The sequence below is a fragment of the Pleurodeles waltl genome, chromosome 1_1 (genome assembly GCF_031143425.1).
Source record: "Pleurodeles waltl isolate 20211129_DDA chromosome 1_1, aPleWal1.hap1.20221129, whole genome shotgun sequence".
Taxonomy (NCBI): domain Eukaryota; kingdom Metazoa; phylum Chordata; class Amphibia; order Caudata; family Salamandridae; genus Pleurodeles; species Pleurodeles waltl.
In genome coordinates, this window is record NC_090436.1 from 539,250,241 (window position 1) to 539,268,110 (window position 17,870).

A 17,870-nucleotide genomic window follows, 5' to 3' on the forward strand; every position below is an offset into this window, starting at 1 on the left:
AATCCAAGGCTGAGCACACACAGTGTGATGCCCTAAGCATTGTGATTGTCTGTGGAGACAGTTCTGCGATCGCAGACATATAACATTGAGTCTGCACCTCTAACACAATGTTATACGATCAGTGCTGTTATTATAAAAACTGACTCTGCACCATGTTCAGCAGAGGACCATTTCGGCTTGAGCTTATCCTGGAACATGACACACAGTGCCAGAGATGTAGCTTGACTGACTCTGACCTCTACCCTGCACAGGACAATTACCTGCACTGCACCAGACCAGTTTCCCGTCTTCCCTGTACATCTTACCCAGATATAGGGGTTGGGCTTTCCAATTGATTTGGCAAAGGGGTCTCCCACTATGCTCTTGTTAGTGTAGGTAGTAGCAGATAGGAGTGTACCAACATAATAACATTACCATGGTTGAATTGTTTGTTTTTCACCATTTTCATAATGTTGGTTACCATGCTTTGTCTCATTATCCTAATAATCGCAGTTCATGTTTTTAATGCTAGAATCAGATTGTTTCAATAAATGCTCTAAGAGACATTTTTGCATCTTTATTGTGTCTCATCTTGGGTATGCTGAGTGACAACACAAGAGTAGATCTGTTTCAATGACTTCCTTCGGAATCTGAGTAGTCATGTTCAAGGTTGCAAAACTGATCTGATACCCTGGTGTGTTTAGGGATTCAGGTGGGGCACTGTGAGCTAGCTAGGAACTGTGTCAATATGTCCCAGTTATATAGGCAGACTGAGTCCCTACATACTGATGTTCATGTTAGCCAGATACAGAGTCCTACTTGATTCATAGGAACTGTATAACAAGATGAAGCGCTGGTTGCTAAGCAGGAGCACAAGGCTAGACAATTGTGCTAGACCATGTGAATGGACGCTCTAGAAACAGGTTGCTTAACAGCAGCACAAGGCCAGAATCATGCTTGTCTGCTTAAATCCAGCACAAGATGGACTGCATTAGTCTGTAGGATCTGAATGAGACGAGCTGCTCGAGAATACTCAATAGTCAATGCTCAGGCTGCAGTAACAGTAAAGGATATGCAGTGCCTCAGGAAAATAGAAAAAACATGGAATTGTTTTGCGGAGATAGGGAGAGTCAGGAGGCAGCATAAATAAAAGCATTTTCCGCTCGTTGCTAATGTGAAAATGAATTCCAGTAAAGCGATTCAAAAAGGAAAATTACTACTCCATAGAGAAACTCCAGCCACAGTGTAACTCCCCACCAAAATTCTCTTGCTAACTGCTCCTCTCAGTCGCATTCAAAGCACAACACTTCACTATCAGATTCTAGCATTTCCCTAGTGGTAACATGAGAAAAGACAAAGGGTGATAAAGGGTACATACCAAGACATATTAACAAGCATACCAAAGATTACCATAGATAGCAATAGATAAAGTTATTGAAGCCTGGTGTTAAACGACACTGGCCATAAAGCACACAGAAATACATTAACATTTCATAACAATCATTCCAGATCATCCCTAAAAACACGAATACCATGTAATCATTCATTATACATCAACATTTTCAATTATTAAAAGGGACAAATGGATTCACTCAAAAAATCAACCTGTCTATGTGCGGTAAATTGACAAACAAAACCTGTCAAAGACATTTTCTTCATTTAATTGAATGCTGTATAAATGTAGCCATGACCAGACAAATATGAAGTGAGGGTAACAATTGGATAAAGGACATAGCTCACCTGCATTGTCTAAGATTTGCCTGCTTCAGAATTAGTAATTGTTGGAGCTGTCAGCCTTATAGTGTTCTTCCCCCAAACTTTTTGCCTGCTTTGCCTTTCTTTTGCTGATCTGTTTTGTTGGTCTTACGACTCTGGGCACTTTACCACTGCTAACCAGTGCTAAAAAGTATGTGCTCACCCCCCTAAAACATGGTAACATTGGTGTATCCGGGTCCTGTAAATGGAATGCTACTAGTGGGCCTGCAGCACTGATTGTGCCGCCCATTTAAGTAGCCCTTTAAACATGTCTCAGGCCTGCTACTGCAGAGCCAGTGTGTGCAGTTTCACTGCCTTGTTGACTTGGCATTTAAAATCCCTTTTATTACATATAAGTCACCCCTAAGATAGTCCTGAGGTAGCCCATAAGGTAAGGTGCATTGTCATTAAAAGGCAGGACATATACTTTTAAGTTTTACATGTCCTGGTAGTAAAACAGTCCCAAATTCATTTTTCACTACTGTGAGGCTTACCGCTCTCATAGGTTAAAATTGGGGATTCTTTATTACAGTTAATAAAGTGTGATTCATGTTTGAGAAGGAGTAGACTGGTCATGTTTAGTAGCTATGGAATTGTGATGATAAATCCTCTTTAATGTAAAGTCAGATTTACTATTACAATAGTAGAAATGCCACATTTAGAAAGTGGGCATTTTCTTGCTCTTAGCCCTGTGTGTCTACAGCCTGTCTCCAATACTCTGGGCTGGGATGACAGCTGTTTTCCTGCATTCCCACTAGACAGCCTCACTCAAAAGAATGGTAGGTGTGACTGAGTGGCCATCTACATTTTGATGGGCCATACTGAGCAGGATGGGAGGGAGGATCTGGCACCTGAATATTCAGTGTGCTGCTCCCACATAAAGTGCTGCTTAAACCCCTGTGGTGAGGCTGGAGTCAGGGCAGGAAGGGAGCACAACTGTGCACTTCAAATACCCCTCTTTGAACAGGACATCTGACCCTACCAAACCAGCACATTTCTGGACCTGTGAAGAACTCTGCCAGGAAGAAGGGCTGCTGTGCTGCTGCAAGGACTGCCAGTCTGGACTGCTGCTCTGGAAGAACAGCTTTTCTGCTGTGCTGCCCTGCTGCTCACTGCCCTCTGACTTGTTCAGAAAGGACTGGACACATATCACTGAAACCCAGAATGACTCCAAGGGCTTGCTGGCTCGCACCAGTTTTAAACTCTCAGGGACATTTGAGATTTCACTCTATCCAGAAACAGCACCTGGACTTTGGTTGCTGCAAGTCTTGCCCTGCCAAGTGGTGCCTATCTAGTTCTGGGCACTTGGAAGTGGGTATAAAGTACTGCAACTGTAAAAGCAATGCATCCCCATCGTGGTGCAGGTAGGAACCCGCGCATCTCCTTCGAGGGCGACGCTTTGCCCCTTCAGGAGACATTGCTTTACTGACTGCGTAGCTCAACGACAGTGCATTGTCTGCACCTAAGGGGTTCGACGGCGGCGATCCTCTTTTTTTACAGTTTGGAACCAATGCATTGCCTACATTGCTAGGATCAATGATGACACATCAACTCAGATGCTCTCCACATCGCGCCTCGCATCCTCCCTCGACCTTGATATGAGCCGGAACCAAGGTACTGAATTCAGCGGGCCACGCTGGTCCCCGTATCTGACCCACACTCCATCGCAGTTGGCCTGACTTTTCAGATTTGACCTGGTCTAATGCAACCAGATATCTCTGTTGGTGCTTCTAAGCACTACAGTTTTATTTATAATTTAAACATTCATATCTCGACTTCTACTTATTGGATTTTTGTTGTTTTGGTCTTGTTTTGTTTATCAAATTAAGCTCCATTTTCTAACCAAGTGTGGTATCATTTTGTGTGGTGTATTCACTGTTTTACTGTTTTAAGTGTTGCACTAATACTTCAAACACTGCCTCTTAAATTGAGCCTGACTGTTCTGTGCCAAGCTACCCGAGGGCCTGCATAGGTTAATGTATTGGTGTATCTTAGTTTCCTTGACTAGCATTGTGGTTCCTGCTTGGGCTGGGTGCCTACCTGTGCCAACAACAAATCCAGTTTCTAACAGTAATAAACAACATTTTCGCAGCCCAGAATAACATTTACAACAAAAAAAAACCACATAAAATGTAATGTGGACTTATGGGAAAACGATCAAATTAGCGGAAAAGGAACTAGTTCTGGAAAAGTGGCCATAAAGTGTATTGTGCTTAATCTCAGTCTAGTGAATAACTGTCTTCGGTGGATGTTTGAAACCAAGAAAAGATGCAGTTCCATACCACAATTACATGTAATTAATCTGTAATTTATGTTGGTGCATTTAGGACATTCTGTGCACTCCCTGTCGTTTACACACAAAGTTAAAAAAACATGTCTTTATTATGCTTTTTAACAGGCTGAAAGATCCTCTGGATTGCTGAACAATTCCGGCATGTGCAAACTATGATTTACATTCTTTATATAGTCTAGCCATGGGATCTTCATTGTATTGTCTAATTTAATACAGTCTGACAAAGACAGGTGGTTAAACTAGTTTCCTGCTTTGTACAAATAATCGGCCAAAGAAAAAGTTGGTGAAGGTTAATATAGTTAGAAATATAATCTACCCACAATTCTGCATGGAACATGTATGTAAAGATACTTTGAGGGGCTGGCAGTAGTCTTCTCAAAAACACTCATTATTATCTTTTCTTAATAATTGGATAATCCTGGATTCCCCACAGCTCCTTGCCACAGTAGCGAGCACGAAAATATTTAGCTTTATATACAGCCATCATCTCTTTAAGTGGTTTAATACCTAATTTTAAGGCACACTTAAAGAGTGCCTCCACGCTCCTCATGAGGCTAGGTTAGCTGGCTTGGCATGCCTTGTGGGCTCAAGGTATAAGCATCATCGAACAAGATCCCCAAATAAGGAAAGGTTTTATTGGAGGTAAACTTAAAGTTGTCTGTGATTCAGGTCTTAAGTTAATTCTTTTTGGGGACATAAACAATAGAACGGGTCTTTGATTTGTTCACCGACAAACTTATATCTGAGATGAAGATATAGAATTGAGTGAATAATCGCTGTAGCCCGAGTGGGGTCTTAGCTATCAGCACCTCTTCTTCTGCTTAAAGCAATGTGGATACTGGGCTGGTTCCAACCCCTGGTAAATCCCCATTTAAATTGGTGTGAACAAGTATGGCACCAACACACAATCCTACCAAACTTCCCTCTTTAGTTTAAAGGGTCATGTGGTCTCCCTATTTATGCCATATCCTTCTCTAGCAGGCACATCGCTATCAATCAATCAATCGGGGAATTTGTAAAGCACACTATTCACCCGTGAGGGTCTAAAGGCGCTGGGGGGGGGGGCTTCTACTGCTCGAACAGCCATGTCTTGAGATGTCTCCTGAAGGTAAGGAGGTCCTTGGTCTGACGCTGGTGGGTTCCACGTCTTGGTGGCAAGTTGCGAGAATGATCTGCCACCAGTAGCTGTTCTGCGGATGCGTGGGACGGTGGCAAGGGCAAGGTCGGCGGAGCGAAGCTGTTGGGTCAGGGTGTAGAAGGAGAGCTGTCTGTTGAGGTATTCTGGTCCGGTGTTGTGCAGTGCCTTGTGAGCATGGGTGAGGAGTTTGAAGGTGATTCTCTTGTTGACGGGGAGCCAATGTAGGTCTCTCAGGTGGGCTGTGATGTGGCAGTGGTGGGGGATGTCCAGGATGAGGCGTGCGGAGGCATTCTGGATGCGTTGCAGTCTTTTCTGGAGTTTGCCCGTGGTTCCTGCGTAGGGGGCATTGCTATGGAGCTGTCTAAGCAAACTAACAATGTTAGCGTCCACATCCATGCCAATGATGATATCCCAGAGCTTCAAGCGATTCACATGGCTCAATGCCGAACTGAGATCCATGATGCCCAAGTAAATGCTCCCCTCTTTAGCTGTTAAATATTTATTTATTAAAATATAGAGGTTGAGACATTGCGCAACATTGCTGAGGCCAGTGCGGAAGCCAAACTAAAGGTCAGAAAGAATATTACCGTGAGCCCACACTTCAAGTTGTTCTAAAAGAATCCTGCCCATAATCTATGATGCTGGATTAATGAGTGCTATGGGCAGCTAATATTTTGGATCACCTTTGGAACCCTTTTTAAAAACAGGGTCTATTGTGGCACGTGACCAAGTTTTTTTAGGGGGGTGGATCAGATTTAGCAATGGCATTCAACACATTGTTCAATAGTGTGGCCCATGATGTAGTATTTTCCTTAATAAAATCAGCTGGGACCCGATCAGGACCAATGCCTTATCTTTTGGGCACCTATTACAGCAGTCACCACTTCATGTAGTTTTATATAAAGTATTTCTTACTGTACCACTAAATCAACCCCATTAATGGCAGTCAGTTCATAAGTCACTCTAATCCTTGGAAAAGTGCTCTACCCAGATATCATATGGAATCACAGTTTTAAGGTCAGACTCCAAAGAAATAATAAAATACCAAAATACCAAGCTGGTGGTGATTAACCACCTGCCAAAATGCTTGGATATATTTTTAGGAACTGATGGCTAATAAAGACTCGCAGGCATCTTCTCTAATTGCCCTCTTCCTATTTGCGAGGGACCGCTTACAGGCCGTTCAACAGCAGTGTAAATATTCAATATCCCTTGGTACTCTTTATAATGCATTTAGAAGATTGCTGTGTGCTTCAGAACAATGCGAGTCAAACCATCTAACTGGTTGGAACAGAATGGTACTCCCTGATAGATTCACATGATATACCATAATACTTGGTAGTGTCACCAACCTTACCATCCTCGTTCAAACATTTAAAAAAATCAGCTTTGTTACTTATCAGTTTTGAAGGGATTTTGCCTTATCTACTTGCCAAGTATCTGTAGAAGACCCTTTTTGTTTTCAGATCTTTGCTCTAGATGCGCATGCGCTTCTTGAACCGAAACTGATGTAATCTACATTGTGGGCTTCAGTCTGCCCACAGCCTCCCCATTTGCTTGCATCGTCGCTCCATTTTGCAGCATCCCCATTTGTGAAGGGCATGCATACGTCATGCCTCTTACATGGCTTAGCCCTCCCCGAGCGCACGGCCAAACTACTTTTTAACCTTACGCAGCAGCCATTTTTCATCATTTTCAGGCCTACTTTTTTCTTTTTAAACTGGGTGACCGGTTCACCACATGTTAGGGGCACTGGTGCGTTGAAACGCTGTTGCAGTTTCATATACTTTCGTATATTTACTGATGCTCTGGCTTTTTTTTTTTTTTTTTTTGCTTATCTTGTCCCGCTTTTCAAGCCCTCATCAGGAGCGCTGTTTTCATTTGCTCCGAGTGTTGGTTGGAAAGAGTTGCTTTTCCCACCTCCTCCTGATCTCTTCTCCCTGTTGCTGCCAGTGCCCTCCTCCCATGGTCGCAGCTTGATCGCCCCACCCGCCTGCCAGAAAAAAAAAGCTAAGCACAGCGCTAGCCATGGCACTTTATATTTGCCAATGTTTTACATTTTTGTCTCTCTTTTCTAACTTGACCTCAGTGCAGCAAATACATTTATTATGAAAAGAACGCTTTCCCCATGTTGCTGTCTGCACTTCCTCCCCGTCATCGTTGCTTGATGACCCGGGCAGCCTGCCGAAAAAAGCACTATGGCACAGTGATAGCTGCAAGCTCCCTGGCATGCTCCTTGTCGGTTTCTAAAGAGTGGGCATGTTTTAGTCTATTTTTGACAAGTTCTTTAATGCAGTGTCTCAAGGGGGTTGTTTATGTTGCCAAAAGAAGTTTGACACAAACGGAAAGCTGTGGGATAATTCAGTTTTTAAGGTCTTGCAACTTGTTTTTTCTTGGGTGTACTTTGAGGTGTTGCCGCTGATTCCGTGTTTCAAGATACATTTTTGCACCATCTTTTTACAGAAAAAGACGTGGATGAACCCCGGAGTAATGCAAAAGGGGCTGCGACGACCTACGTTGTGTACTGTCGGAAAGCCTCTAACATGCAGTTGTTTAACATGACGATTTTAAGATTGTAACAAATGTGATCAGCCGTGTAACTGGCAAGACGTGTATGAATACCGCAGTGGCACACAAAATATTATTCACTGTGGTTTTCAGTAGTGCCAGGTGTATGCTTTTTCTGTCTATCATTCTAATTTTATCACTGGTTGGCAGGCGGTTTTGAGAACGAACAGATGTTGCCAGCTGCAATCTGAGTGGATAGACTGACACATTCTTTGTGACTTCGGTGTTTAGCTTTGCTCCACCTCCCGGGAATATGTTGTGTCCGAAGAAAGGTCATACATTGTCAGGGATACACTGCATACATCTGCCATCACTCAAGATACAGAGCGTGGCATCTCTGGGTGCCCACTTCTGTTACTGTGTACTTGTTTAGTCTGCACTTTGTGGTCACTATGTCCGCATCTCTTGAGTGTCTTTTTTTTATTGAGCACTCCTATGCCAAGTGGCTAAAAACATTGACAAAGCTGTATAGGTGAGACCTATTGGCTTTGCCAATGCTTTCTGACGTGGGAGTCAGCAATTGAGCTCACTTCATGTCATGTGGTATGTGCGGTATCCAGCTGCCGTACGACACAGGCAGAGAGGTAAAACACATTACCATTGACAGAGCCAATAGCTCTCGCATTGCTGCGACCAATTGGCATTGCCAGTGCTTGTTTTTTTGCTATTACCGGAATGGAGCTGGATTGAGCCTTGGGAGTGGTTGCAGGTCCACTGTGGGAAATTAAAAATAAATTGTCATCACTAAACACAGTGTACAAGACTTCCTAATTCGCTGTTATTGCATTCCCTCCCGGTGAACGTTGGCGTTGGGACAGGGGGCACGGGAAGCGGTGTAAAGGGCACCTTAAGAAGCGCGCCATTGGGAGTATGCGTGAAGTGCGTTGGAGGTTCTTCGAATGGATCTCTTACTCTGCTTGTAATGTTGCCTGCAAAGAAAAAAGGCAAATATTGAAGTATAGCATCCAAAATGATTCTGAATTTTTATGCTTACAGACGTTTTCATTTCTCCACTTAGTGTACTAATGATAACCACATTGTTGTGTTCAAAGTTATTATAAAATTGATTAAGAAGTTATTTGGACAGCCGTCTAGCCAAAAAACTTGGAAGTGTGGCGAAGCCAGATTACTCCAAATGACTGTTCCTGGGAAGGGAGGAGACACCAGGGAGATCACCAACCCTTAGCTCTGCCTGAAGCTGCGGGCATAACAGGAGTAAAATGTGAAACATGAAGTAAAACCTTCTACATATTGTGGGTATGTGGCCCATGTGTCCTGACAACAGATGATGTCTTTACCTTTTATGGCCCCAAGCCAGAGAGGATATATTTTCTCTTTGAGCTCAGACCTGCAATACTCCATCAAGCAAATGTCCTTAGGGATTAACGGAATGGAAATTGTTAACGTTGACAGGTTAATATGATTGATAGAAGAATTGCTGGCTTCTTTTGAACAAGTAAAATATATGTTTGAGAATTTTCTAGATGGTGTTTGTTTTTAAACTTTAAACTACGTTAGTTAGCTGTCAATCTGTAGTCACATGCTGAGCCAGGGCAGATTATTAGTTGGTAACTGGAATCGAAAAAAACCTGAAGGGATGGAGGACCCCGCAATATGTTATTCTAGATAATAGACATAGTAATATCAAAGCTCGGACCATAAAAACAACCAAAGAAACAGCTTCAATCCTGCTGTGACCCAGAAGAAGATAAATTAATCGATCAAGAATATTTCTCTCAATTTCATTCTTTAAATTGACAATACAGTAACTACATCAGGCTTCTGCTTATTCTCTAACCACGGGGATCTCCATCTATTGTTTTCTCATCATGCAGTGTAGGTAGTTCTATTACCTAATCTCCCTTTCAACCAATGGGTAATTATATTGACAAGTTTGCCATGTCTTTCCCTCTGCCATGGTCTTAGAGGTGGAACCCCTTTAAAGCAATAATATACCATGTAGATTCAGGTGTGACTTATCATGGTTTCTCTGCCAATGCAGGTCGGGCGATATTAGCATTGCCCCTTTCCAGAAGAGTTAACAATGGGTCAGAATGATGGCAGTTACGAGTCACATTTGTTTGCTTGCAGGAAAAACAACTGAAGCTATAGAATCATGGTCCAGTGTTGACCAATCCTTCGGGTTGATGTTGATGCTTCTTTCTTATGATGTGATTTATTCTGGCCCTTGTTTGCTTATACTCCTGAGACAAATCCTTTCATGGCACCCAGTCTGGCTAAAACAGAATCCTTAATAATTTGCATTTGTCTCTCTAATTTTCCCATCATATCACATTTGTTAGGGTGTTCATCTTGCTCATTCTCCTCCTTCGTTAATGTATAAGAACTATGAAAAACCTGACTGACATGTTCTAGCCAAGTTTTTCCGTAGAGCGCTTGCATCTGTAATTACTTTTTAGATAATAATAACATTTTTCAGATAGCTAAATGACTCAATTTGCACTTAATTTCTCTCTTACATAGAATTGTACAGAACTCTGAAACTGCTGGTTAAAGTTTCGGTTTTATAAATCAAATCTTGCAAATTTATGAGTGATGCTTCTTATCTTGGCATAAGGACTAGACTGCAACATTGTGTCTAATTCATAAGAACAGTAAGAGTATGGTCAACACTACTGGAAACTGTACCGCTTTAGCCATGCCTTTTACAAAGGCTAATAAGTGTTTAAAGAAAGGGCCTCCCTCTGATCTTTCAAGCATCTTTTTCACATCTTGGCTCCCGAGACGAGAAAGAGCTGATCAACTTGCTCAGCTGAAATGTTAATGTACTTGCTGCAATCTGTAGTTCCTTCTCATGAGCTCAGTCTTCAAACACCTGCATGCTCCTTTTGTTTGAATGCATCACATGTCTCCATTACAGACTTGTTTAAATACTTCTATAATTGTGTGCCTTGCCTTTGCTTGCTGAGCTCTCTCCAACCCAGTTTGTCAGGGGATCACAGACTTTAAAATTCACAGACTACTATTTTTAGGTCGAGCCGGGCATCGTGCATGTGCTGTCTGCAAGACATCTTGTATTTACTAAAAGTGCTTTGATCCTGCGTACTGCTTCCAATAGGTCGACTCCAGTGTCGCTCTTCTTTGCTGGCTCCTGATTGGTTCTTGCACCGGATACATCACTTCTGTTTGTAGCTGAGGAGCACCACTCAACTACAGATTAATTCCCCCTAATTAGTGGCCATCCCCTTTGATCAGTTACTATTTCTTCTACATATCTCCTTCCCAGATACTCACCCATAAAACAGTGCCCAATTCTCAACAACTCTTAAGAGAACTTTACTGAATGTCATTGTTTGTCGGCCATTGCCCCCTTGTGGACAGTGCTGGATAGTTCATGAGCACATCATACACCTGACCACTGTGTTCCAGCCACCTTGATAAAGCACTTTACACACGCTGTTGGTGCTGTAAATTTAAAAATGCCATTGCATCAATACTATACAGACAAAACGCCATGGTTCCTGCCTCCCACAGACTGGTGAAAGTGATCGTACATTGTGTCAAGGCTGTCGCTTCATAGCTCTGTAAACTCACTGGATCGAGGAGTTTTCCCTAAGCCCCCGTCCATCCTTTTGTAATAAGAGGGCCAGATCTCTGCAGGACAGGGCAGCGATTCCACCCACTGGGGTTCACTTTTTCAAATATTGGATGTGCTGTAGTTTAAATAAAGCAATAAAAATGTTTTTTAAAAATCCCAGAATGCACTGATTTGGCAAATCAGTACCCTGGAGTGTAAACATGGCGTCTTGATGGCATAGAGGCATTTCAATTTGGCAACCATACTTTTGAATCATATTTCATAGGCCATAAAATAGCTCTGATTTTGCTCTAAATTAGTTTGCAAACATATGGTGTGCTCCCGACTCATACAAACCCTGACAACGTTCCCAGGTCCAGCAGTGATGTTCTGCTCCAGCACGTTTTTTTATTTAAATTCTTGGGCGTGTATGCTTTTTATTCTATTATAAAACAGTACTACAAGCCCAGAACTCTGCAGAAAAAACTTAGACTGGAGCAACCCATCATGCATGCATCTGGGAAACTTCGAAGCTATGCCACCCCCACCAACTCACATGTATCTCCAACAGTGCACTCAAGTATTCCAGGTCCATGCTGGGGAGCCGACCTTGGATAAACCTTGTCTTTTCTTTCTTTTACGCGTAGTCCTGAAATTGTAATGGAACTAAGGGGACTTCTAGTACTAGAATTCAAAGCAAGCCCCAGACTGGACCATCTGTTGTCACGTGGACCTGGAAATCTCAAGAGCTCTGTTTCATGCAGGTGGCTGATGAATGCAGTGTCCCCTACGCCTGCCACTGTGTGACGCTACACACCAGTGTCTAACCATGATTGCCATGATGGGGTCGGCGCTCAGCGGCTCAAAAACCTGCCTTTTGTGAGACTGAAGTAAGGTCAGAGAGCATAGGTTATAGAAAGCAATTACTGTAGCAAGGCGAGTGCAGCAGCTTAGGACAGGTGCCAATGCGCCTGATTCAATCAAGCATAAATGCTCTCTTTGTCTGCTCTTGGGCAGTGAAGTACTGTGATTCAGGGTTCTATTGGCCCCCGAGGGCTAAGTACCTCGGCGCAACTGAGCTAACTGCACCAGAGATAGCTACGTCACTGGGAAAGTACTGAATGGGCAGGTAGATTCCACCGGCGCTGCTAGTAAACATGGTGAGGCATGTACAACTTATGTGAGCAACACTGACCTATAGAAAGACTCCGCCCTCACACCTTCGATGCTGCTGGGGTTACACACATTCAGTGGTCGAAATGGTTGGGATTGGAGGAGCACAACGTACCCCTACTTTTTTAATTCATGAAAAAATGTTCAACTACTTTTTATGAAAAGACAACTATCCTGGACGGTAAACTCTGATCTTGCAAATGCTTCAGCTTAAGTTTCATTCAGGGAGACTCCAGTGCTATAAGACTGAAGGGGCGGGCAGCTTAACAATAAACAAGCCTTCTAGCCACAGTGCCTGCTTACCTGAAAGAAATGCAAATGTGCACCACTGGATAATCTGCAAATGTAAAGGGGGCTTGAGAGCAGGTACTGGTTTAATTGATCGAATCGCATGAAGCCTTGTGATGATGAAAATGTAGTCTTTTTCACTGGTAGTGCAAGGGAGTTACCAGCTGAGCTGTGCAGTGTGCTCTTTTCAGGGCAGTTAATTAAAAATAAATCATTACGTACAGACTGGGTATTACTAAAATCTATATTTTGGAAGCACCATTTATCTGAAACCTATTTGCACATTTGGTAGCAGTTTGTCTTATACTGCGTGCAAGGTAAGTTTAACAAAATGACTTACAAGTTCTCAGTTCTTTTTGTCACAGGCTGGGCCCTCAAATCTCTAACAACACACAAGCCACAATTCTCCACTGCACCAACCAAGATTTTCTTCTGTGGCTTTCTGGATACACACAGACCTCTGCTGTGCATTAACTAATAGAGTATTCATAATGTACAATAGTGCACTTGCCACTGATTAACCGCTTGTGTGCCATGGACGAGGTGGTCTCGTCCTCGGCACCGACGAGACCACCTCGTTCTGCTATGGGCCCCCGGGGGGAGCATTAGCGCTCCCCCCGATGGCCAGGCACACTCCTCCCCCAGGCAGGGATGGAAGGGGAATCGCTTCCCCTTCCACCCCCGCACCCCTGTGACCCCTCCGTGGCGTCTGATGACGTCAGCGTGCTTTCACACGCTGACCTCATCAGAGGCCTTCAAGCACCAGATCGGAGGAGAAATGCAAAGCAGTGCAAAGCATTTCTCCTCTGATCACGTGGAGGGGGTCAGAGAAGCCTGGAAGGAGAGGAAAGGCCTTTCCTCTCCTTCCAGGCTTCTCTGAACATTTCTGCTGCCCGATCGCAAAATTATTAGGCTGATCTGCCCCCCAAATCCACTAGACACCAGGGAAAATGTTCTTTTTTTTTTTTTGTATGTTTGGGGAGTGACCCCTTGGGCAAGGGTCGCTCCGGGGGGGGAAATTACTAGGCCATTTGGGGCAGATTGGCCTTGCGATCTGCCCCCAGGAGGGGCAGAAAACACTAGACACCAGGGAATATATATTTTTGAGGGCTATTTGAAGTAAGGGGAGCAGCCCCTTGGGCAAGGGCTGCTCCTCGGGGGGGCAAATTATTTCTAGGCCATTTCTGCCCCCCGGGGGCAGATCGGCCTAATATTATAAGGCCGATCTGCCCGGGGGGGGGGGGGAGGCAGAAATCCACTAGACACCAGGGATCATTTTTTTAATTGTTATTTTTATTTTTTTATGTTTGGGGAGCGACCCTGTTGGCAAGGGTCGCTCGGGGGGGGGGAAATCACTATTATGCCATTTCTGCACCCCCTGGGCGCAGAAACCACTAGACACCAGGGAATATTTTTTTGTGTGGGCTATTTCAAGAAAGGGGAACGGCCCCTTGGGCAAGGGCCGCTCCTCGGAGGGCAAATTATTTCTAGGCTATTTCTGCCACCCCCGGGGGCAGATTGGCCTAATATTATTAGGCCGATCTGCCACCCGGAGGGGGGGGGGGGGCAGAAAACCACTAGACACCAGGGATAAAAAAAAAATGTGTTTACTTTTCTTTTTTTTATGTTTGGGGAGCGACCCCTTAGGTAAGGGTCGCTCCCGGGGGGGGGGGGGGGGGGGGGGGGGGAATTATTATTAGGCTCAGAAACCACAAGACACAAGGGATTTTTTTTTTTCATACTAACGCATAAGGAGAGCGGCCACTTTGGCAAGGGCCAAAAATATTTTTAGGCCTTTTCTGCCCCCCCCGGAGGCAGATCGTCCTAGTATAATTAGCAGAAACCTCTAGACACCAGGGATATATATATATATTTTAATTTACTTTATGTTTTTATGTATGGGGAGCGACCCCTTAGACAAGATCGCTCCCCTGGGGGAAAAATTGTATTTAGGCCATTTCTGCCCCCCCTTGGGGCAGATCAGCCTATTTTTGGAAGGCCAATCTGCCCCCTTTGCGGCAGAAGCCTCTAGACACCATGGATTGGTGTGTGTGTATGTGTGTGTTTTGTTTGGAGGGGGCAGCCCCTTGGGCAAGGGTCTCTCCCCATGGGGGCACATTACTGTTGGCCATAACTGCCCGCCTTGGGGGCAGACTGGCCTATTTTGGAAGGCCCATCTGCCCCCAAAGGGGGCAGAAAGCCCACCAGAGACCAGGGAAGATTTTTTTTTTCAAAATAAGAGGTTGGGGGGGAAGGCCATACCCGCACCCCAAATAAATGGGGCCAAAGTTGTTCTGCCCACTAGTGGGCAGATTGAGCAATTACCCCCGATCCACACCCCGGGGGGACTGAAAGTCTACTAGATGCCAGGGAATAAAAAAAATACAAGAAAATAGTGGGGTGGTGGCTACCAACCAGTATGGGCCTGGTTATGCCCCCACCCGAACTGAAGGGGCTAACAGTCTTTCAGCTCTCCCCAGCACACTAAAACATCTTATCCCATGGCAAGCAAGAGGACATTTGATTATTTTTGTTTTTTGTTTCACATTTGGGCCATGAGAGCTTGGTAACTCTTAGAATCGTCACACTTGGAATGGTGAGGGCTGCACTTTTTTTTACTTTGGGACGCTGCCATGTAGAAAAATCTACAAGACCTAGACACATCTGAAAACTAAACATCTAGTTGATTCCAGGGTGGTGTGCTTCACATGCACCCTGTACCATTTCCTTACCCACAATGCCCTGCAAACCTGCAACTTTGCTGGAAAGCACACATTTTTCCCACATTTTTGTGATGGAACCTTCCGGAATCTGCAGTAATCCACAACATTCCTACCACCCAGCATTGTCTCATCTATACCGATAAAATTTCGGATGCACTTGTCAGCCTAAAAATGTTTTTTTTCAAACTGCCCTTTTGGACTCACTTTGGTTCCCCCTCAATTTCGACATGTTTTTGGCTCTTCCCTGTCACAAACACTTGGCCCACCTACACAAGTGAGGTGCCATTTTTATCTGGAGACTTGGGGGAACGCTGGGTGGAAAGAAATTTGTGGCTCCTCTCAGATTCTGAACTTTCTGTCACCGAAATGTGAGGAAGAAGTGTTTTTTTGGCCACATTTTGAGGTTTGCAAAGGATTCTGGGTAACAGAACCTGGTCAGATCCCCACAAGTCACCCCATCTTGGATTCCCCTAGGTCTCTAGTTTTCAAAAATGCACAGGTTTGGTAGGTTTCCCTAGGTGCCAGCTGAGCTAGAGGCCAAAATCCACAGCTAGTCACTTTGCAAAAAACATCTCTGTTTTCTTTGTGAAAATGTGATGTGTCCACTTTGTGCTTTGGGGCATTTCCTGTCGCGGACACTAGGCCTACCCACACAAGTGAGGTACCATTTTTATTGGGAGACTTGGGGGAACACTGGGTGGAGGGAAATTTGTGGCTCCTCTCAGATTCCAGAACTCTCTATCACCGAAATGTGAGGAAAACTTGTTTTTTTAGCCAAATTCTGAGGTTTGCAAAGGATTCTGGGTAACAGAACCTGGTGAGAGCCCCACAAGTCACCCCATCTTGGATTCCCCCAGGTCTCTAGTTTTCAAAAATGCACAGGTTTGGTAGGTTTCCCTAGGTGCCGGCTGAGATAGAGGCCAAAATCTACAGGTAGGCACTTTGCAAAAAACACCTCTGTTTTCTGTCAAAAAATGGGATGTGTCCACGTTGTGATTTGGGGCATTTCCTGTTGCGGGTGCTAGGACTACCCACAGAAGTGAGGTATCAGTTTTATCGGGAGACTTGTGGGAACGCTGGGTGGAAGGAAATTTGTGGCTCCTCTCAGATTCCAGAACTTTCTGTCACCGAAATGTGAGGAAAACATGTTTTTTTAGCCAAATTTTGAGGTTCGCAAAGGATTCTGGGTAATAGAACCTGGTCAGAGCCCCACAAGTCACCCCATCTTGGATTCCCCTAGGTCTTTAGTTTTCAAAAATGCACAGGTTTGGTAGGTTTCCCTAGGTGCCGACTAAGCTAGAGGCCAAAATCTACAGGTAGGCACTTTGCAAAAAACACCTCTGTTTTCTGTCAAAAAATGGGATGTGTCCACGTTGTGTTTTGGGGCATTTCCTGTTGCTGGCGCTAGGCCTACCCACACAAGTGAGGTATTATTTTTATCGGGAGTCTTGGGGGAACATAGAATAGCAAAACAAGTGTTTTTGCCCCTTGTCTTTCTCTACATTTTTTCCTTCCAAATATGAGAGAGTGTGCAAAAAATACTTCTATTTGGGAAATGCCCTGTAATTCACATGCTAGCATGGGCACCCCGGAATTCAGAGATGTGCAAATAACCACTGCTCCTCAACACCTTATCTTGTTCCCATTTTGGAAATACAAAGGTTTTCTTTATGGCTATTTTTCACTCTTTATATTTCAGCAAATGAATTGCTGTATACCCGGTATAGATTGAAAACCCACTGCAGGGTGCAGCTCATTTATTGGCACTGGGTACCTAGGGTTCTTGATGAACCTACTAGCCCTATATATCCCAGCAACCAGAAGATTCCAGCGGACGTAACGGTATATTGCTTTCAAAAATCTGACATTGCAGGAAAATGTTAGAGTAAAACATAGAGAAAAATTGTTGTTTTTTTCACCTCAATTTCAGTATTTTTTTTTTTTCAGTTGTTATTTTCTGTAGGAAACCCTTGTAGGATCTACACAAATTACCCCTTGCTGAAGTCAGAATTTTGTCTACTTTTAAGAAATGTTTAGGTTTCTGGGATCCAGCATTGGTTTCACGCCCATTTCTGTCACAGACTGGAAGGAGGCTGAAGCACCTGGAAACTGCCCTGGTCCTGCAGATTCTGGCCTGATGGGGGCTGATATAGGCCAAGCACCCAGAAATCTGCCCCTTACTCTCATGACTGCATTCACGATGAATACTTTTCTAGAGTGACTGAATCGCCACCAACTCTGGATAGTGCGTAGAGGGAGTGTTGTTTGACTGCCTATGGCCAGTGGATGGGTGCGGCAAGAGGGGAGGAATGGAACCATTCCTTGTAAAGAACAAAACCAAAAGGCGTGCAAAGAAAAATAAAGGGAAAATTTGAGAAAAGTGGTGCTGCTTTCAAAACTGCGCCACTTTTCTTG

General features: G+C 44.1%; 1 protein-coding gene across 1 annotated transcript in view; it reads left to right on the forward strand.

Annotated features, from left to right (window-relative positions):
* LOC138282758 (2'-5'-oligoadenylate synthase 1-like) overlaps positions 1 to 17,870 on the forward strand; it is a 172,683-nt gene that overhangs the window by 12,574 nt on the left and 142,239 nt on the right. The gene's annotated exons all lie outside the window — the stretch shown is intronic.